The 18,253-nt window shown below is 49.8% G+C and overlaps 22 non-coding genes and 4 pseudogenes across 22 annotated transcripts; 1 reads left to right on the top strand and 25 right to left on the bottom strand.

The window, feature by feature from the left end:
* Positions 1–382: 382 nt before the first annotated feature.
* LOC135040666 (U1 spliceosomal RNA) lies at positions 383–545 on the top strand. The gene has a single exon (XR_010234516.1). It is a non-coding gene; the product is annotated as a U1 spliceosomal RNA (small nuclear RNA).
* An 828-nt stretch (positions 546–1,373) lies between these two features.
* LOC135040660 (U1 spliceosomal RNA) lies at positions 1,374–1,536 on the bottom strand. Its single transcript, XR_010234510.1, has one exon. It is a non-coding gene; the product is annotated as a U1 spliceosomal RNA (small nuclear RNA).
* A 152-nt stretch (positions 1,537–1,688) lies between these two features.
* LOC135040620 (U1 spliceosomal RNA) lies at positions 1,689–1,852 on the bottom strand. Its single transcript, XR_010234473.1, has one exon. It is a non-coding gene; the product is annotated as a U1 spliceosomal RNA (small nuclear RNA).
* A 701-nt stretch (positions 1,853–2,553) lies between these two features.
* On the bottom strand, positions 2,554–2,689 carry LOC135040698 (U1 spliceosomal RNA; annotated as a pseudogene).
* A 142-nt stretch (positions 2,690–2,831) lies between these two features.
* On the bottom strand, positions 2,832–2,995 carry LOC135040791 (U1 spliceosomal RNA). Its single transcript, XR_010234618.1, has one exon. It is a non-coding gene; the product is annotated as a U1 spliceosomal RNA (small nuclear RNA).
* A 674-nt stretch (positions 2,996–3,669) lies between these two features.
* On the bottom strand, positions 3,670–3,832 carry LOC135040702 (U1 spliceosomal RNA). Its single transcript, XR_010234543.1, has one exon. It is a non-coding gene; the product is annotated as a U1 spliceosomal RNA (small nuclear RNA).
* Positions 3,833–3,984: 152 nt separating this feature from the next.
* On the bottom strand, positions 3,985–4,148 carry LOC135040634 (U1 spliceosomal RNA). The gene has a single exon (XR_010234486.1). It is a non-coding gene; the product is annotated as a U1 spliceosomal RNA (small nuclear RNA).
* A 674-nt stretch (positions 4,149–4,822) lies between these two features.
* LOC135040664 (U1 spliceosomal RNA) lies at positions 4,823–4,985 on the bottom strand. Its single transcript, XR_010234514.1, has one exon. It is a non-coding gene; the product is annotated as a U1 spliceosomal RNA (small nuclear RNA).
* Positions 4,986–5,137: 152 nt separating this feature from the next.
* Positions 5,138–5,301, bottom strand: LOC135040617 (U1 spliceosomal RNA). The gene has a single exon (XR_010234470.1). It is a non-coding gene; the product is annotated as a U1 spliceosomal RNA (small nuclear RNA).
* A 698-nt stretch (positions 5,302–5,999) lies between these two features.
* LOC135040718 (U1 spliceosomal RNA) lies at positions 6,000–6,135 on the bottom strand (annotated as a pseudogene).
* A 152-nt stretch (positions 6,136–6,287) lies between these two features.
* LOC135040628 (U1 spliceosomal RNA) lies at positions 6,288–6,451 on the bottom strand. Its single transcript, XR_010234480.1, has one exon. It is a non-coding gene; the product is annotated as a U1 spliceosomal RNA (small nuclear RNA).
* A 674-nt stretch (positions 6,452–7,125) lies between these two features.
* LOC135040686 (U1 spliceosomal RNA) lies at positions 7,126–7,288 on the bottom strand. The gene has a single exon (XR_010234536.1). It is a non-coding gene; the product is annotated as a U1 spliceosomal RNA (small nuclear RNA).
* Positions 7,289–7,440: 152 nt separating this feature from the next.
* Positions 7,441–7,604, bottom strand: LOC135040765 (U1 spliceosomal RNA). The gene has a single exon (XR_010234593.1). It is a non-coding gene; the product is annotated as a U1 spliceosomal RNA (small nuclear RNA).
* A 674-nt stretch (positions 7,605–8,278) lies between these two features.
* LOC135040646 (U1 spliceosomal RNA) lies at positions 8,279–8,441 on the bottom strand. The gene has a single exon (XR_010234497.1). It is a non-coding gene; the product is annotated as a U1 spliceosomal RNA (small nuclear RNA).
* A 152-nt stretch (positions 8,442–8,593) lies between these two features.
* LOC135040776 (U1 spliceosomal RNA) lies at positions 8,594–8,757 on the bottom strand. Its single transcript, XR_010234604.1, has one exon. It is a non-coding gene; the product is annotated as a U1 spliceosomal RNA (small nuclear RNA).
* Positions 8,758–9,455: 698 nt separating this feature from the next.
* On the bottom strand, positions 9,456–9,591 carry LOC135040697 (U1 spliceosomal RNA; annotated as a pseudogene).
* Positions 9,592–9,743: 152 nt separating this feature from the next.
* On the bottom strand, positions 9,744–9,907 carry LOC135040767 (U1 spliceosomal RNA). Its single transcript, XR_010234595.1, has one exon. It is a non-coding gene; the product is annotated as a U1 spliceosomal RNA (small nuclear RNA).
* A 3,239-nt stretch (positions 9,908–13,146) lies between these two features.
* Positions 13,147–13,310, bottom strand: LOC135040785 (U1 spliceosomal RNA). The gene has a single exon (XR_010234613.1). It is a non-coding gene; the product is annotated as a U1 spliceosomal RNA (small nuclear RNA).
* A 670-nt stretch (positions 13,311–13,980) lies between these two features.
* Positions 13,981–14,143, bottom strand: LOC135040650 (U1 spliceosomal RNA). The gene has a single exon (XR_010234501.1). It is a non-coding gene; the product is annotated as a U1 spliceosomal RNA (small nuclear RNA).
* Positions 14,144–14,285: 142 nt separating this feature from the next.
* On the bottom strand, positions 14,286–14,449 carry LOC135040790 (U1 spliceosomal RNA). The gene has a single exon (XR_010234617.1). It is a non-coding gene; the product is annotated as a U1 spliceosomal RNA (small nuclear RNA).
* Positions 14,450–15,123: 674 nt separating this feature from the next.
* LOC135040706 (U1 spliceosomal RNA) lies at positions 15,124–15,286 on the bottom strand. Its single transcript, XR_010234545.1, has one exon. It is a non-coding gene; the product is annotated as a U1 spliceosomal RNA (small nuclear RNA).
* Positions 15,287–15,438: 152 nt separating this feature from the next.
* LOC135040627 (U1 spliceosomal RNA) lies at positions 15,439–15,602 on the bottom strand. The gene has a single exon (XR_010234479.1). It is a non-coding gene; the product is annotated as a U1 spliceosomal RNA (small nuclear RNA).
* A 674-nt stretch (positions 15,603–16,276) lies between these two features.
* On the bottom strand, positions 16,277–16,439 carry LOC135040679 (U1 spliceosomal RNA). Its single transcript, XR_010234529.1, has one exon. It is a non-coding gene; the product is annotated as a U1 spliceosomal RNA (small nuclear RNA).
* A 152-nt stretch (positions 16,440–16,591) lies between these two features.
* LOC135040633 (U1 spliceosomal RNA) lies at positions 16,592–16,755 on the bottom strand. Its single transcript, XR_010234485.1, has one exon. It is a non-coding gene; the product is annotated as a U1 spliceosomal RNA (small nuclear RNA).
* A 698-nt stretch (positions 16,756–17,453) lies between these two features.
* LOC135040711 (U1 spliceosomal RNA) lies at positions 17,454–17,590 on the bottom strand (annotated as a pseudogene).
* A 152-nt stretch (positions 17,591–17,742) lies between these two features.
* LOC135040625 (U1 spliceosomal RNA) lies at positions 17,743–17,906 on the bottom strand. The gene has a single exon (XR_010234478.1). It is a non-coding gene; the product is annotated as a U1 spliceosomal RNA (small nuclear RNA).
* Positions 17,907–18,253: the final 347 nt, after the last annotated feature.

Raw genomic sequence — 18,253 nt, 5'->3', positions numbered from 1 at the left:
CTCAAAAGAAGAACAAGGCTAGAGGAAGATCTGAAACAAAGAAATCTGACTTTTACCAGAGCTGACCAGAAGAAAACACAAACACAGTCCCCCACTACCACAAATAAAGCAGTCGAGGTGAGGTTCATTCATTGCATTTTGGGTATGCTGACCCCTGTGATTTCCCCAAATGTGGGAAACTCGACTGCTTTATTTGTGGTAGTGGGGGACTGTGTTTGTGTTTTCTTCTGGTCAGCTCTGGTAAAAGTCAGATTTCTTTGTTTCAGATCTTCCTCTAGCCTTGTTCTTCTTTTGAGAGTTCCCTTGTGCTGCCTCAGTTGGATCTCCTTCACTTAACAGGGGGGTGCCCGAGCAGCGACCCTCCCCAGCTCTAGCCCAACTCCTACTTACCTGCCAGGTGAGATACTATGATCATGAAGGTGCTTCTCCCAGGGCAAGGCTCACCCATTGCACTCTGGGTGTGCAGCCCCTGCGATTTCCCCAAATGTGGGAAACTTGACTGCATAATTTGTGTTTCCCCTGGTCGGCTCTCGTATAATTCAGATCTCTTTGTCTCAGATCTCTCTCCAGCCTAGTTTGCTGTCTGTTTCCACTTCTCTTTTCTTCAGCCGCTCCCTTCTATACCCTTGTGCACTATCCTGACTTCTCCTCCCGTCTGCATACTTTGTGCCTTCCAATGCACAATGCAAACTACAGGTAGTGCTGCAGGGCCCACACCCTTTTACTTGCCTTACAGAGCAGCTCTGGAGCTGTTACAGTGCCCAGCTGCTGCAAGAAATCTGCTTGAATGCTTCAGGGGATGGGACATGGCCAACATGAGCCCCACACCAAAGGAGGGTGGAGCAGAAGGCTGACTAATACTGAAGCACCCCCAAACAACAAACCAAATGCAACAACTAGTGCAAGCATTCCTGGGGGAAGGCCTGCCGCAGATGGATTTGCATATGGTGATGTCATCCAAGCAGTGGGTCAAAGTTGGCTTCAACCCTCGTCTGCATATGAAAACAGAAAAGGGGCGTGCAGGGCATGGTGGCCTTTTGCGGCGCTTGACCGACCCCTAGTTTGCATTAAACACCTCCACCCTCCTTCGGTGTGGGGCTCATGTTGGCTATGCCCCAGCCCCTGAAGCATTCAAGCTGATTTCTTGCAGCAGCTGGGCACTTTAACAGCTCCAGAGCTGCTCTGTAAGGCAAGTAAAAGGGTGTGGGCCCTGCAGCACTACCTGTAGTTTGCATTGTGCATTGGAAGGCACAAAGTAAGCAGACGGGAGGAGAAGTCAGGATAGTGCACAAGGGTATAGAAGGGAGCGGCTGAAGAAAAGAGAAGTGGAAACAGACAGCAAACTAGGCTGGAGAGAGACCTGAGACAAAGAGATCTGAATTATACGAGAGCCGACCAGGGGAAACACAAATTATGCAGTCAAGTTTCCCACATTTGGGGAAATCGCAGGAGCAGCACACCCAGAGTGCAATGGGTGAGCCTTGCCCTGGGAGAAGCACCTTCATGATCATAGTATCTCACCTGGCAGGTAAGTAGGAGTTGGGCTAGAGCTGGGGAGGGTCGCTGCTCGGGTACCCCCCTGTCAAGTGAATGAGATCCAACTGAGGCAGCACAAGGGAACTTTCGAAAGAAGAACAAGGCAAGAGGAAAATCTGAGACAAAGAAATCTGACTTTTACCAGAGCTGACCAGAGGAAAGCACAAACACAGTCCCCCACTACCACAAATAATGCAGTTGAGTTTCCCACATTTGGGGAAATCACAGGGGTCAGCATACCCAAAATGCAATGAATGAACCTCACCCTGGGAGAACAATCTTCATGACCATGGTATCTCCTATGCAAAATAAGTATGATTTGGAATAGGGCTGGGGAGGGCCGCTGCTCATGCACATCTCTGTCAAGTAAAGGAGATTCAACTGAGGCAGCACAAGGGAACTCTCATCTGGGGACAACAACTGCAGGGAGAACACATATTTTCAGATGAACATGGGAGGGCAGAAGGCTGCCTAATACTGAAGCACCCCCAAACAACAAACCAAATGCAACAACTAGTGCAAGCATTCCTGGGGGAAGTTCTGCAGAAGACGGATTTGCATACGGTGATGTCATACAAGCAGTGGGTCAAAGTTGGCTTCAACCCTCATCTGCATATGAAAAGAGAAAAGGGGCGTGCAGGGCATGGCGGCCTTTTGCGGTGCTTGGATGACCCCTAGTTCGCATTAAACACCTCCACCCTCCTTTGGTGTGGGGCTCATGTTGGCCATGCCCCATCCCCTGAAGCATTCAAGCAGATTTCTTGCAGCAGCTGGGCACTGTAACAGCTCCAGAGCTGCTCTGTAAGGCAAGTAAAAGGGTGTGGGCCCTGCAGCACTACCTGTAGTTTGCATTGTGCATTGGAAGGCACAAAGTAAGCAGACGGGAGGAGAAGTCAGGATAGTGCACAAGGGTATAGAAGGGAGCGGCTGAAGAAAAGAGAAGTGGAAACAGACAGCAAACTAGGCTGGAGAGAGACCTGAGACAAAGAGATCTGAATTATACGAGAGCCGACGAGGGGAAACACAAATTATGCAGTCAAGTTTCCCACATTTGGGGAAATCGCAGGAGCAGCACACCCAGAGTGCAATGGTTGAGCCTTGCCCTGGGAGAAGCACCTTCATGATCATAGTATCTCACCTGGCAGGTAAGTAGGAGTTGGGCTAGAGCTGGGGAGGGTCGCTGCTCGGGTTCCCCCCTGTGAAGTGAAGGAGATCCAACTGAGGCAGCACAAGGGAACTCTCAAAAGAAGAACAAGGCTCTGAAACAAAGAAATCTGACTTTTACCAGAGCTGACCAGAGGAAAACACAAACACAGTCCCCCACTACCACAAATAAAGCAGTCGAGTTTCCCACATTTGGGGAAATCACAGGGGTCAGCATACCCAGAATGCAATGAATGAACCTCACCCTGGGAGAATAATCTTCATGACCATGGTATCTCCTATGCAAAATAAGTATGATTTGGGATAGAGCTGGGGAGGGCCGCTGCTCAGGCACATCTCTGTCAAGTTAAGGAGATTCAACTGAGGCAGCACAAGGGAACTCTCATCTAGGGACAACAACTGCAGGGAGAACACATATTTTCAGATGAACATGGGAGGGCAGACGGCTGCCTAATACTGAAGCACCCCCAAACAACAAACCAAATGCAACAACTAGTGCAAGCATTCCTGGGGGAAGGCCTGCCGCAGAGGGATTTGCATATGGTGATGTCATCCAAGCAGTGGGTCAAAGTTGGCTTCAACCCTCGTCTGCATATGAAAAGAGAAAAGGGGCGTGCAGGGCATGGTGGCCTTTTGCGGCGCTTGGCTGACCCCTAGTTTGCATTAAACACCTCCACCCTCCTTTGGTGTGGGGCTCATGTTGGCTATGCCCCAGCCCCTGAAGCATTCAAGCTGATTTCTTGCAGCAGCTGGGCACTGTAACAGCTCCAGAGCTGCTCTGTAAGGCAAGTAAAAGGGTCTGGGCCCTGCAGCACTACCTGTAGATCGCATTGTGCGTTGGAAGGCACAAAGTAAGCAGACAGGAGGAGAAGTCAGGATAGTGCACAAGGGCATAGAAGGGAGCGGCTCAAGAAAAGAGAAGTGGAAACAGACAGCAAACTAGGCTGGAGAGAGACCTGAGACAAAGAGATCTGAATTATACGAGAGCCGACCAGGGGAAACACAAATTATGCAGTCAAGTTTCCCACATTTAGGGAAATCGCAGGGGCAGCACACCCAGAGTGCAATGGGTGAGCCTTGCCCTGGGAGAAGCACCTTCATAATCATAGTATCTCACCTGGCAGGTAAGTAGGAGTTGGGCTAGAGCTGGGGAGGGTCGCTGTTCGGGCACCCCCCTGTCAAGTGAAAGAGATCCAACTGAGGTAGCACAAGGGAACTCTCGAAAGAAGAACAAGGCTAGAGGAAGATCTGAGACAAAGAAATCTGACTTTTTCCAGAGCTGACCAGAGGAAAGCACAAACACAGTCCCCCACTACCACAAATAATGCTGTCGAGTTTCCCACATTTGGGGAAATCACAGGGGTCAGCATACCCAGAATGCAATGAATGAACCTCACCTTGGGAGAACAATCTTCATGACCATGGTATCGCCTATGCAAAATAAGTATGATTTGGGATAGGGCTGGGGAGGGCCGCTGCTCAGGCACATCTCTGTCAAGTAAAGGAGATTCAACTGAGGCAGCACAAGGGAACTCTCATCTTGGGACAACAACTGCAGGGAGAACATATATTTTCAGATGAACATGGGAGGGCAGAAGGCTGCCTAATACTGAAGCACCCCCAAACAACAAACCAAATGCAACAACTAGTGCAAGCATTCCTGGGGGAAGGCCTGCCGCAGATGGATTTGCATATGGTGATGTCATCCAAGCAGTGGGTCAAAGTTGGCTTCAACCCTCGTCTGCATATGAAAAGAGAAAAGGGGCGTGCAGGGCATGGTGGCCTTTTGCGGCGCTTGGCTGACCCCTAGTTTGCATTAAACACCTCCACCCTCCTTTGGTGTGGGGCTCATGTTGGCTATGCCCCAGCCCCTGAAGCATTCAAGCTGATTTCTTGCAGCAGCTGGGCACTGTAACAGCTCCAGAGCTGCTCTGTAAGGCAAGTAAAAGGGTCTGGGCCCTGCAGCACTACCTGTAGATCGCATTGTGCGTTGGAAGGCACAAAGTAAGCAGACAGGAGGAGAAGTCAGGATAGTGCGCAAGGGCATAGAAGGGAGCGGCTCAAGAAAAGAGAAGTGGAAACAGACAGCAAACTAGGCTGGAGAGAGACCTGAGACAAAGAGATCTGAATTATACGAGAGCCGACCAGGGGAAACACAAATTATGCAGTCAAGTTTCCCACATTTAGGGAAATCGCAGGGGCAGCACACCCAGAGTGCAATGGGTGAGCCTTGCCCTGGGAGAAGCACCTTCATGATCATAGTATCTCACCTGGCAGGTAAGTAGGAGTTGGGCTAGAGCTGGGGAGGGTCGCTGTTCGGGCACCCCCCTGTCAAGTGAAAGAGATCCAACTGAGGCAGCACAAGGGAACTCTCGAAAGAAGAACAAGGCTAGAGGAAGATCTGAGACAAAGAAATCTGACTTTTTCCAGAGCTGACCAGAGGAAAGCACAAACACAGTCCCCCACTACCACAAATAATGCAGTCGAGTTTCCCACATTTGGGGAAATCACAGGGGTCAGCATACCCAGAATGCAATGAATGAACCTCACCTTGGGAGAACAATCTTCATGACCATGGTATCGCCTATGCAAAATAAGTATGATTTGGGATAGGGCTGGGGAGGGCCGCTGCTCAGGCACATCTCTGTCAAGTAAAGGAGATTCAACTGAGGCAGCACAAGGGAACTCTCATCTGGGGACAACAACTGCAGGGAGAACACATATTTTCAGATGAACATGTGAGGGCAGAAGGCTGCCTAATACTGAAGCACCCCCAAACAACAAACCAAATGCAACAACTAGTGCAAGCATTCCTGGGGGAAGGCCTGCAGCAGATGGATTTGCATATGGTGATGTCATCCAAGCAGTGGGTCAAAGTTGGCTTCAACCCTCGTCTGCATATGAAAAGAGAAAAGGGGCGTGCAGGGCATGGCGGCCTTTTGCAGCGCTTGGATGACCCCTAGTTCGCATTACACACCTCCACCCTCCTTCGGTGTGGGGCTCATGTTGGCTATGCCCCAGCCCCTGAAGCATTCAAGCTGATTTCTTGCAGCAGCTGGGCACTGTAACTGCTCCAGAGCTACTCTGTAAGGCAAGTAAAAGGGTGTGGGCCCTGCAGCACTACCTGTAGTTCGCATTGTGCGTTGGAAGGCACGAAGTAAGCAGACGGGAGAAGTCAGGATAGTGCGCAAGGGCATAGAAGGGAGCGGCTCAAGAAAAGAGAAGTGGAAACAGACAGCAAACTAGGCTGGAGAGAGACCTGAGACAAAGAGATCTGAATTATACGAGAGCCGACGAGGGGAAACACAAATTATGCAGTCACGTTTCCCACATTTGGGGAAATCGCAGGAGCAGCACACCCAGAGTGCAATGGTTGAGCCTTGCCCTGGGAGAAGCACCTTCATGATCATAGTATCTCACCTGGCAGGTAAGTAGGAGTTGGGCTAGAGCTGGGGAGGGTCGCTGCTCGGGTTCCCCCCTGTGAAGTGAAGGAGATCCAACTGAGGCAGCACCAGGGAACTCTCGAAAGAAGAACAAGGCTAGAGGAAGATCTGAGACAAAGAAATCTGACTTTTACCAGAGCTGACCAGAGGAAAGCACAAACACAGTCTCCCACTACCACAAATAATGCAGTCAAGTTTCCCACATTTGGGGAAATCACAGGGGTCAGCATACCCAAAATGCAATGAATGAACCTCACCCTGGGAGAAAAATCTTCATGACCATGGTATCTCCTATGCAAAATAAGTATGATTTGGAATAGGGCTGGGGAGGGCCGCTGCTCATGCACATCTCTGTCAAGTAAAGGAGATTCAACTGAGGCAGCACAAGGGAACTCTCATCTTGGGACAACAACTGCAGGGAGAACATATATTTTCAGATGAACATGGGAGGGCAGAGGACTGCCTAATACTGAAGCACCCCCAAACAACAAACCAAATGCAACAACTAGTGCAAGCATTCCTGGGGGAAGGCCTGCCGCAGATGGATTTGCATATGGTGATGTCATCCAAGCAGTGGGTCAAAGTTGGCTTCAACCCTCGTCTGCATATGAAAAGAGAAAAGGGGCGTGCAGGGCATGGTGGCCTTTTGCGGCGCTTGGCTGACCCCTAGTTTGCATTAAACACCTCCACCCTCCTTTGGTGTGGGGCTCATGTTGGCTATGCCCCAGCCCCTGAAGCATTCAAGCTGATTTCTTGCAGCAGCTGGGCACTGTAACAGCTCCAGAGCTGCTCTGTAAGGCAAGTAAAAGGGTGTGGGCCCTGCAGCACTACCTGTAGTTCGCATTGTGCGTTGGAAGGCACAAAGTAAGCAGACAGGAGGAGAAGTCAGGATAGTGCGCAAGGGCATAGAAGTAAGCGGCTCAAGAAAAGAGAAGTGGAAACAGACAGCAAACTAGGCTGGAGAGAGACCTGAGACAAAGAGATCTGAATTATACGAGAGCCGACCAGGGGAAACACAAATTATACAGTCAAGTTTCCCACATTTGGGGAAATCGCAGGAGCAGCACACCCAGAGTGCAATGGGTTAGCCTTGCCCTGGGAGAAGCACCTTCATGATCATAGTATCTCACCTGGCAGGTAAGTAGGAGTTGGGCTAGAGCTGGGGAGGGTCGCTGCTAGGGTACCCCCCTGTAAAGTGAAGGAGATCCAATTAAGGCAGCACAAGGGAACTCTCGAAAGAAGAACAAGGCTAGAGGAAAATCTGAGACAAAGAAATCTGACTTTTACCAGAGCTGACCAGAGGAAAGCACAAACACAGTCCCCCACTACCACAAATAATGCAGTTGAGTTTCCCGCATTTGGGGAAATCACAGGGGTCAGCATACCCAAAATGCAATGAATGAACCTCACCCTGGGAGAAAAATCTTCATGACCATGGTATCTCCTATGCAAAATAAGTATGATTTGGAATAGGGCTGGGGAGGGCCGCTGCTCATGCACATCTCTGTCAAGTAAAGGAGATTTAACTGAGGCAGCACAAGGGAACTCTCATCTGGGGACAACAACTGCAGGGAGAACACATATTTTCAGATGAACATGGGAGGGCAGAAGGCTGCCTAATACTGAAGCACCCCCAAACAACAAACCAAATGCAACAACTAGTGCAAGCATTCCTGGGGGAAGTTCTGCAGAAGACGGATTTGCATACGGTGATGTCATCCAAGCAGTGGGTCAAAGTTGGCTTCAACCCTCATCTGCATATGAAAAGAGAAAAGGGGCGTGCAGGGCATGGCGGCCTTTTGCGGTGCTTGGATGACCCCTAGTTCGCATTAAACACCTCCACCCTCCTTTGGTGTGGGGCTCATGTTGGCCATGCCCCATCCCCTGGAGCATTCAAGCTGATTTCTTGCAGCAGCTGGGCACTGTAACAGCTCCAGAGCTGCTCTGTAAGGCAAGTAAAAGGGTGTGGGCCCTGCAGCACTACCTGTAGTTTGCATTGTGCATTGGAAGGCACAAAGTAAGCAGACGGGAGGAGAAGTCAGGATAGTGCACAAGGGTATAGAAGGGAGCGGCTGAAGAAAAGAGAAGTGGAAACAGACAGCAAACTAGGCTGGAGAGAGACCTGAGACAAAGAGATCTGAATTATACGAGAGCCGACCAAGGGAAACACAAATTATGCAGTCAAGTTTCCCACATTTGGGGAAATTGCAGGGGCAGCACACCCAGAGTGCAATGGGTGAGCCTTGCCCTGGGAGAAGCACCTTCATGATCATAGTATCTCACCTGGCAGGTAAGTAGGAGTTGGGCTAGAGCTGGGGAGGGTCGCTGTTCGGGCACCCCCCTGTCAAGTGAAAGAGATCCAACTGAGGCAGCACAAGGGAACTCTCGAAAGAAGAACAAGGCTAGAGGAAGATCTGAGACAAAGAAATCTGACTTTTTCCAGAGCTGGCCAGAGGAAAGCACAAACACAGTCCCCCACTACCACAAATAATGCAGTCGAGTTTCCCACATTTGGGGAAATCACAGGGGTCAGCATACCCAGAATGCAATGAATGAACCTCACCCTGGGAGAACAATCTTCATGACCATGGTATCGCCTATGCAAAATAAGTATGATTTGGGATAGGGCTGGGGAGGGCCGCTGCTCAGGCACATCTCTGTCAAGTAAAGGAGATTCAACTGAGGCAGCACAAGGGAACTCTCATCTGGGGACAACAACTGCAGGGAGAACACATATTTTCAGATGAACATGTGAGGGCAGAAGGCTGCCTAATACTGAAGCACCCCCAAACAACAAACCAAATGCAACAACTAGTGCAAGCATTCCTGGGGGAAGGCCTGCAGCAGATGGATTTGCATATGGTGATGTCATCCAAGCAGTGGGTCAAAGTTGGCTTCAACCCTCGTCTGCATATGAAAAGAGAAAAGGGGCGTGCAGGGCATGGCGGCCTTTTGCAGCGCTTGGATGACCCCTAGTTTGCATTACACACCTCCTCCCTCCTTCGGTGTGGGGCTCATGTTGGCTATGCCCCAGCCCCTGAAGCATTAAAGCTGATTTCTTGCAGCAGCTGGGCACTGTAACTGCTCCAGAGCTACTCTGTAAGGCAAGTAAAAGGGTGTGGGCCCTGCAGCACTACCTGTAGTTCGCATTGTGCGTTGGAAGGCACGAAGTAAGCAGACGGGAGAAGTCAGGATAGTGCGCAAGGGCATAGAAGGGAGCGGCTCAAGAAAAGAGAAGTGGAAACAGACAGCAAACTAGGCTGGAGAGAGACCTGAGACAAAGAGATCTGAATTATACGAGAGCCGACGAGGGGAAACACAAATTATGCAGTCAAGTTTCCCACATTTGGGGAAATCGCAGGAGCAGCACACCCAGAGTGCAATGGTTGAGCCTTGCCCTGGGAGAAGCACCTTCATGATCATAGTATCTCACCTGGCAGGTAAGTAGGAGTTGGGCTAGAGCTGGGGAGGGTCGCTGCTCGGGTTCCCCCCTGTGAAGTGAAGGAGATCCAACTGAAGCAGCACCAGGGAACTCTCGAAAGAAGAACAAGGCTAGAGGAAGATCTGAGACAAAGAAATCTGACTTTTACCAGAGCTGACCAGAGGAAAGCACAAACACAGTCCCCCACTACCACAAATAATGCAGTCGAGTTTCCCACATTTGGGAAAATCACAGGGGTCAGCATACCCAGAATGCAATGAATGAACCTAACCCTGGGAGAACAATCTTCATGACCATGGTATCTCCTATGCAAAATAAGTATGATTTGGGATAGGGCTGGTGAGGGCCGCTGCTCAGGCACATCTCTGTCAAGTAAAGGAGATTCAACTGAGGCAGCACAAGGGAACTCTCATCTGGGGACAACAACTGCAGGGAGACCACATCTTTTCAGATGAACATGGGAGGGCGAAGGCTGCCTAATACTGAAGCACCATCAAATATCAAACCATGGCCCTCATTCCAAAGTGATCGCTCGCAAGGCGATTTTAGCAGAGTTACACACGCTAAGCCGCCGCCTACTGGGAGTGAATCTTAGCTTCTTAAAATTGCGACCGATGTATTCGCAATATTGCGATTACAAACTACTTAGCAGTTTCAGAGTAGCTTCAGACTTACTCTGCATCTGCGATCAGTTCAGTGCTTGTCGTTCCTGGTTTGACGTCACAAACACTCCCAGAGTTCGCCCAGACACTCCCCCGTTTCTCCGGCCACTCCTGCGTTTTTTCCGGAAACTGTAGCGTTTTTTCCCACACGCCCATAAAACGGCCTGTTTCCGCCCAGTAACACCCATTTCCTGTCAATCACATTACGATCGCCGGAGCGAAGAAAAATCCGTGAGTAAAAATACTTTCTTCATTGTAAAATTACTTGGCGCAGTCGCAGTGCGAATATTGCGCATGCGTACTAAGCAGAATTTCACTGCGATGCGATGAAATTTACAGAGCGAACGACTCGGAATGAGGGCCCATATGCAACAACTAGTACAAGCACTCCTGGGGGAAGGTCTGCAGCAGACGGATTTGCATACGGTGATGTAAATCCAAGCAGTGGGCCAAAGTTGACTGGAACCCTCATCTGCATATGAAAAGAGAAAAGGGGCATGCAGGGCATGGCGGCCTTTTGCAGTGCTTGGATGACCCCTAGTTCGCATTAAACACCCCCACCCTCCTTTGGTGTGGGGCTCATGTTGGCCATGCCCCATCCCCTGATGCATTCAAGCTGATTTCTTGCAGCAGCTGGGCACTGTAACAGCTCCAGAGCTGTTCTGTAAGGCAAGTAAAAGTGTGTGGGCCCTGCAGCACCACCTGTTGTTCGCATTGTGCGTTGGAAGGCACAAATTAAGCAGACGGGAGGAGAAGTCAGGATAGTGCGCAAGGGCATTCTTTTCTCTTAGTCCGGGGGCAAGGCTTCAAAATGGGGTCTGCAACGGAGGAGACACAGGGGGCGTGGTCACAGCAGCTTTTCTCTACAGTCTGCACCAGCAGGAGCCTACACCATTTTTTATGATCACGCTGAACTGCAGTGCGACTGCAATTACAGCATGGTCAAGAAGGGAGGCGTCATGCTGGGTGGCCATGCCCTGTCACTGTGCAGGAGCCAGCACCGCTCACACACTAGTCCCCGGGTGCAGCCCCCAACCCCCGGGACACCCGGAGCAACAAAATGTAGATTCAGGCCACCAGGCCACGCCCCTACCTATGAAACCATGCCTCCTTTTTACCATTGCGCTGTTTATCTGCGCGCACTGCATTACAATCTCCCTCGCCACCTCTCTGGGTGTCACCAGTGATAGTGACACCTCTGCCATGCTTGTAGCAGCTGGTCCTAAGATCTACGCCTCAAGCCCTGAGTGTTTGCCCTTGTGACTTGTTGATCATCATAGCGAAGCAGATGCTTACAGAAAACTGCAGGGGCTTAGATTGAAAATAAAAACAATTGATGGGTATAAGGTAGAGAGGAGTGGGTTCGGTTCTCCGAGAACCGAATTCCCCACGAACTCCACGTGGTTTACATTGGTCCGAGGCAGGCTCGGTTGTTCCTGCCTGACTCGGAAAACCTGAACAAGGGAAAATGTCATCATCCCGCTGTCAGATTCTCGTGAGATTCGGATTCCATATAAAGAGCTGCGCGTTGCTGCCATTTTTACTCGTGCATTGAAGAGAGAGCGGAGAGGACGTGGCTATGTTCTCTCAGTGGAAATCTCAATATCAGTGCTCAGTATCAGTGGTTACTTATTGCTGCTCAGTAATACTAGTAGTGTGTCTCTCCTGCTCAGTGTCAGTTCTCAGTAGTATCCTCATCAGTGCTCAGTATCACTGCTCATTGTCTTGTGCTGCATTGTGGTGCTCAGCATACTACAGTACATTACTAATAGTCCAGTGCTGCATCTTGCTGCTCAGTGTCAGTTCTAGTATCCTCATCAGTGCTCACTATCACTGCTCATTGCATTGTGGTGTTCTGTATACTACAGTAACATAGTAATATAGTATATATAGAGGAGCGGGTTCGGTTCTCCGAGAACCGAATTCCCGACGAACTCCACGTGGTTTACACTGGTCCGAGGCAGGCTCGGTTGTTCCTGCCTGACTCGGAAAACCTGAACAAGGGAAAATGTCATCATCCCGCTGTCGGATTCTCGCGAGATTCGGATTCCATATAAAGAGCTGCGCGTTGCCGCCATTTTTACTCGTGCATTGAAGAGAGAGCGGAGAGGACGTGGCTATGTTCTCTCAGTGGAAATCTCAATATCAGTGCTCAGTATCAGTGGTTACTTATTGCTGCTCAGTAATACTAGTAGTGTGTCTCTCCTGCTCAGTGTCAGTTCTCAGTAGTATCCTCATCAGTGCTCAGTATCACTGCTCATTGTCTTGTGCTGCATTGTGGTGCTCAGCATACTACAGTACATTACTAATAGTCCAGTGCTGCATCTTGCTGCTCAGTGTCAGTTCTAGTATCCTCATCAGTGCTCACTATCACTGCTCATTACATTGTGGTGTTCTGTATACTACAGTAACATAGTAATATAGTAACATATGGTAACATAGTTTTTGAGGTTGAATAGAGGCAAATTGCCCATCGTGTTCAACCTGTTTTAAGTTGTGATGATTCTACATACTTGCTGAATAATGTTTTATGACTAGTTAGCTACTATAACTCATGTTACCCCCGGATTAACCATGTTGATATTTTAAGTATTATAACCTTGGATAGCTTTTTCATTCAGAAATGTATCCATTCCTTTTTTAAATCCAATTACAGAGTCCGCCATTACCACCTTCCCTGGCAGGGAATTCCACATCCTGATTGCCCTAACAGTGAAGATCATAGTATCTCACCTGGCAGGTAAGTAGGAGTTGGGCTAGAGCTGTGGAGGATTGCTGCTCGGGCACCCCCTGTCAAGTGAAGGAGATCCAACTGAGGCAGCACAAGGGAACTCTCGAAAGAAGAACAAGGCTAGAGGAAGATCTGAGACAAAGAAATCTGACTTTTACCAGAGCTGACCAGAGGAAAGCACAAACACAGTCCCCCACTACCACAAATAATGCAGTCGAGTTTCCCACATTTGGGGAAATCACAGGGGTCAGCATACCCAGAGTGCAATGAATGAACCTCACCCTGGGAGAACAATCTTCATGACCATGGTATCTCCTATGCAAAATAAGTATGATTTGGGATAGGGCTGGGGAGGGCCGCTGCTCAGGCACATCTCTGTCAAGTAAAGGAGATTCAACTGAGGCAGCACAAGGGAACTCTCATCTGGGGACAACAACTGCAGGGAGAACACATATTTTCAGATGAACATGGGAGGGCAGAAGGCTGCCTAATACTGAAGCACCCCCAAACAACAAACCAAATGCAACTACTAGTGCAAGCATTCCTGGGGGAAGGCCTGCAGCAGACGGATTTGCATATGGTGATGTCATCCAAGCAGTGGGTCAAAGTTGGCTTCAACCCTCGTCTGCATATGAAAATAAAAAAGGGGTGTGCAGGGCATGGCTGCCTTTTGCGGCGCTTGGATGACCCCTAGTTCGCATTAAACACCTCCACCCTCCTTCGGTGTGGGGCTCATGTTGGCTATGCCCCAGCCCCTGAAGCATTCAAGCTGATTTCTTGCAGCAGCTGGGCACTGTAACAGCTCCAGAGCTGCTCTGTAAAGCAAGTAAAAGGGTGTGGGCCCTGCAGCACTACCTGTAGTTTGCATTGTGCGTTGGAAGGCACAAAGTAAGCAGACGGGGAAGTCAGGATAGTGCACAAGGGCATAGAAGGGAGCGGCTGAAGAAAAGAGAAGTGGAAACAGACAGCAAACTAGGCTGGAGAGAGACCTGAGACACAGAGATCTGAATTATACGAGAGCCGACCAGGGGAAACACAAATTATGCAGTCAAGTTTCCCACATTTGGGGAAATCGCAGGGGCAGCACACCCAGAGTGCAATGGGTGAGCCTTGCCCTGGGAGAAGCACCTTCATGATCATAGTATCTCACCTGGCAGGTAAGTAGGAGTTGGGCTAGAGCTGGGGAGGGTCTCTGCTCGGGCACCCCCCTGTCAAGTGAAGGAGATCCAACTGAGGCAGCACAAGGGAACTCTCAAAAGAAGAACAAGGCTCTGAAACAAAGAAATCTGACTTTTACCAGAGCTGACCAGAGGAAAACACAAACACAGTCCCCCACTACCACAAATAAAGCAGTCGAGTTTCCCACATTTGGGGAAATCACAGGGGTCAGCATACCCAGAATGCAATGAATGAACCTCACCCTGGGAGAATAATCTTCATGACCATGGTATCTCCTATGCAAAATAAGTATGATTTGGGATAGAGCTGGGGAGGGCCGCTGCTCAGGCACATCTCTGTCAAGTTAAGGAGATTCAACTGAGGCAGCACAAGGGAACTCTCATCTAGGGACAACAACTGCAGGGAGAACACATATTTTCAGATGAACATGGGAGGGCAGAAGGCTGCCTAATACTGAAGCACCCCCAAACAACAAACCAAATGCAACAACTAGTGCAAGCATTCCTGGGGGAAGGCCTGCCGCAGATGGATTTGCATATGGTGATGTCATCCAAGCAGTGGGTCAAAGTTGGCTTCAACCCTCGTCTGCATATGAAAACAGAAAAGGGGCGTGCAGGGCATGGTGGCCTTTTGCTGCGCTTGTCTGACCCCTAGTTTGCATTAAACACCTCCACCCTCCTTCGGTGTGGGGCTCATGTTGGCTATGCCCCAGCCCCTGAAGCATTCAAGCTGATTTCTTGCAGCAGCTTGGCACTGCAACAGCTCCAGAGCTGCTCTGTAAGGCAAGTAAAAGGGTGTGGGCCCTGCAGCACTACCTGTAGTTTGCATTGTGCATTGGAAGGCACAAAGTAAGCAGACGGGAGGAGAAGTCAGGATAGTGCACAAGGGTATAGAAGGGAGCGGCTGAAGAAAAGAGAAGTGGAAACAGACAGCAAACTAGGCTGGAGAGAGACCTGAGACAAAGAGATCTGAATTATACGAGAGCCGACCAGGGGAAACACAAATTATGCAGTCAAGTTTCCCACATTTGGGGAAATCGCAGGAGCAGCACACCCAGAGTACAATGGGTGAGCCTTGCCCTTGGAGAAGCACCTTCATGATCATAGTATCTCACCTGGCAGGTAAGTAGGAGTTGGGCTAGAGCTGGGGAGGGTCGCTGCTCGGGCACCCCCCTGTAAAGTGAAGGAGATCCAACTGAGGCAGCACAAGGGAACTCTCGAAAGAAGAACAAGGCTAAAGGAAAATCTGAGACAAAGAAATCTGACTTTTACCAGAGCTGACCAGAGGAAAGCACAAACACAGTCTCCCACTACCACAAATAATGCAGTCAAGTTTCCCACATTTGGGGAAATCACAGGGGTCAGCATACCCAAAATGCAATGAATGAACCTCACCCTGGGAGAAAAATCTTCATGACCATGGTATCTCCTATGCAAAATAAGTATGATTTGGAATAGGGCTGGGGAGGGCCGCTGCTCATGCACATCTCTGTCAAGTAAAGGAGATTCAACTGAGGCAGCACAAGGGAACTCTCATCTTGGGACAACAACTGCAGGGAGAACATATATTTTCAGATGAACATGGGAGGGCAGAAGGCAGCCTAATACTGAAGCACCCCCAAACAACAAACCAAATGCAACAACTAGTGCAAGCATTCCTGGGGGAAGGCCTTCCGCAGAGGGATTTGCATATGGTGATGTCATCCAAGCAGTGGGTCAAAGTTGGCTTCAACCCTCGTCTGCATATGAAAAGAGAAAAGGGGCGTGCAGGGCATGGTGGCCTTTTGCGGCGCTTGGCTGACCCCTAGTTTGCATTAAACACCTCCACCCTCCTTTGGTGTGGGGCTCATGTTGGCTATGCCCCAGCCCCTGAAGCATTCAAGCTGATTTCTTGCAGCAGCTGGGCACTGTAACAGCTCCAGAGCTGCTCTGTAAGGCAAGTAAAAGGGTCTGGGCCCTGCAGCACTACCTGTAGATCGCATTGTGCGTTGGAAGGCACAAAGTAAGCAGACAGGAGGAGAAGTCAGGATAGTGCGCAAGGGCATAGAAGGGAGCGGCTCAAGAAAAGAGAAGTGGAAACAGACAGCAAACTAGGCTGGAGAGAGACCTGAGACAAAGAGATCTGAATTATACGAGAGCCGACCAGGGGAAACACAAATTATGCAGTCAAGTTTCCCACATTTGGGGAAATCGCAGGGGCAGCACACCCAGAGTGCAATGGGTGAGCCTTGCCCTGGGAGAAGCACCTTCATAATCATAGTATCTCACCTGGCAGGTAAGTAGGAGTTGGGCTAGAGCTGGGGAGGGTCGCTGTTCGGGCACCCCCCTGTCAAGTGAAAGAGATCCAACTGAGGTAGCACAAGGGAACTCTCGAAAGAAGAACAAGGCTAGAGGAAGATCTGAGACAAAGAAATCTGACTTTTTCCAGAGCTGACCAGAGGAAAGCACAAACACAGTCCCCCACTACCACAAATAATGCTGTCGAGTTTCCCACATTTGGGGAAATCACAGGGGTCAGCATACCCAGAATGCAATGAATGAACCTCACCTTGGGAGAACAATCTTCATGACCATGGTATCGCCTATGCAAAATAAGTATGATTTGGGATAGGGCTGGGGAGGGCCGCTGCTCAGGCACATCTCTGTCAAGTAAAGGAGATTCAACTGAGGCAGCACAAGGGAACTCTCATCTGGGGACAACAACTGCAGGGAGAACACATATTTTCTGATGAACATGTGAGGGCAGAAGGCTGCCTAATACTGAAGCACCCCCAAACAACAAACCAAATGCAACAACTAGTGCAAGCATTCCTGGGGGAAGGCCTGCAGCAGATGGATTTGCATATGGTGATGTCATCCAAGCAGTGGGTCAAAGTTGGCTTCAACCCTCGTCTGCATATGAAAAGAGAAAAGGGGCGTGCAGGGCATGGCGGCCTTTTGCAGCGCTTGGATGACTCCTAGTTCGCATTACACACCTCCACCCTCCTTCGGTGTGGGGCTCATGTTGGCTATGCCCCAGCCCCTGAAGCATTCAAGCTGATTTCTTGCAGCAGCTGGGCACTGTAACTGCTCCAGAGCTACTCTGTAAGGCAAGTAAAAGGGTGTGGACCCTGCAGCACTACCTGTAGTTCGCATTGTGCGTTGGAAGGCACGAAGTAAGCAGACGGGAGAAGTCAGGATAGTGCGCAAGGGCATAGAAGGGAGCGGCTCAAGAAAAGAGAAGTGGAAACAGACAGCAAACTAGGCTGGAGAGAGACCTGAGACAAAGAGATCTGAATTATACGAGAGCCGACGAGGGGAAACACAAATTATGCAGTCAAGTTTCCCACATTTTGGGGAAATCGCAGGAGCAGCACACCCAGAGTGCAATGGTTGAGCCTTGCCCTGGGAGAAGCACCTTCATGATCATAGTATCTCACCTGGCAGGTAAGTAGGAGTTGGGCTAGAGCTGGGGAGGGTCGCTGCTCGGGTTCCCCCCTGTGAAGTGAAGGAGATCCAACTGAGGCAGCACCAGGGAACTCTTGAAAGAAGAACAAGGCTAGAGGAAGATCTGAGACAAAGAAATCTGACTTTTACCAGAGCTGACCAGAGGAAAGCACAAACACAGTCTCCCACTACCACAAATAATGCAGTCAAGTTTCCCACATTTGGGGAAATCACAGGGGTCAGCATACCCAAAATGCAATGAATGAACCTCACCCTGGGAGAAAAATCTTCATGACCATGGTATCTCCTATGCAAAATAAGTATGATTTGGAATAGGGCTGGGGAGGGCCGCTGCTCATGCACATCTCTGTCAAGTAAAGGAGATTCAACTGAGGCAGCACAAGGGAACTCTCATCTTGGGACAACAACTGCAGGGAGAACATATATTTTCAGATGAACATGGGAGGGCAGAAGACTGCCTAATACTGAAGCACCCCCAAACAACAAACCAAATGCAACAACTAGTGCAAGCATTCCTGGGGGAAGGCCTGCCGCAGATGGATTTGCATATGGTGATGTCATCCAAGCAGTGGGTCAAAGTTGGCTTCAACCCTCGTCTGCATATGAAAAGAGAAAAGGGGCGTGCAGGGCATGGTGGCCTTTTGCGGCGC

The sequence above is a fragment of the Pseudophryne corroboree genome, unplaced genomic scaffold (genome assembly GCF_028390025.1).
Source record: "Pseudophryne corroboree isolate aPseCor3 unplaced genomic scaffold, aPseCor3.hap2 scaffold_758, whole genome shotgun sequence".
NCBI lineage: Eukaryota > Metazoa > Chordata > Amphibia > Anura > Myobatrachidae > Pseudophryne > Pseudophryne corroboree.
Note: the sequence above shows the minus strand (reverse complement) of the source record. Positions and strands in the feature narration are given on the sequence as shown.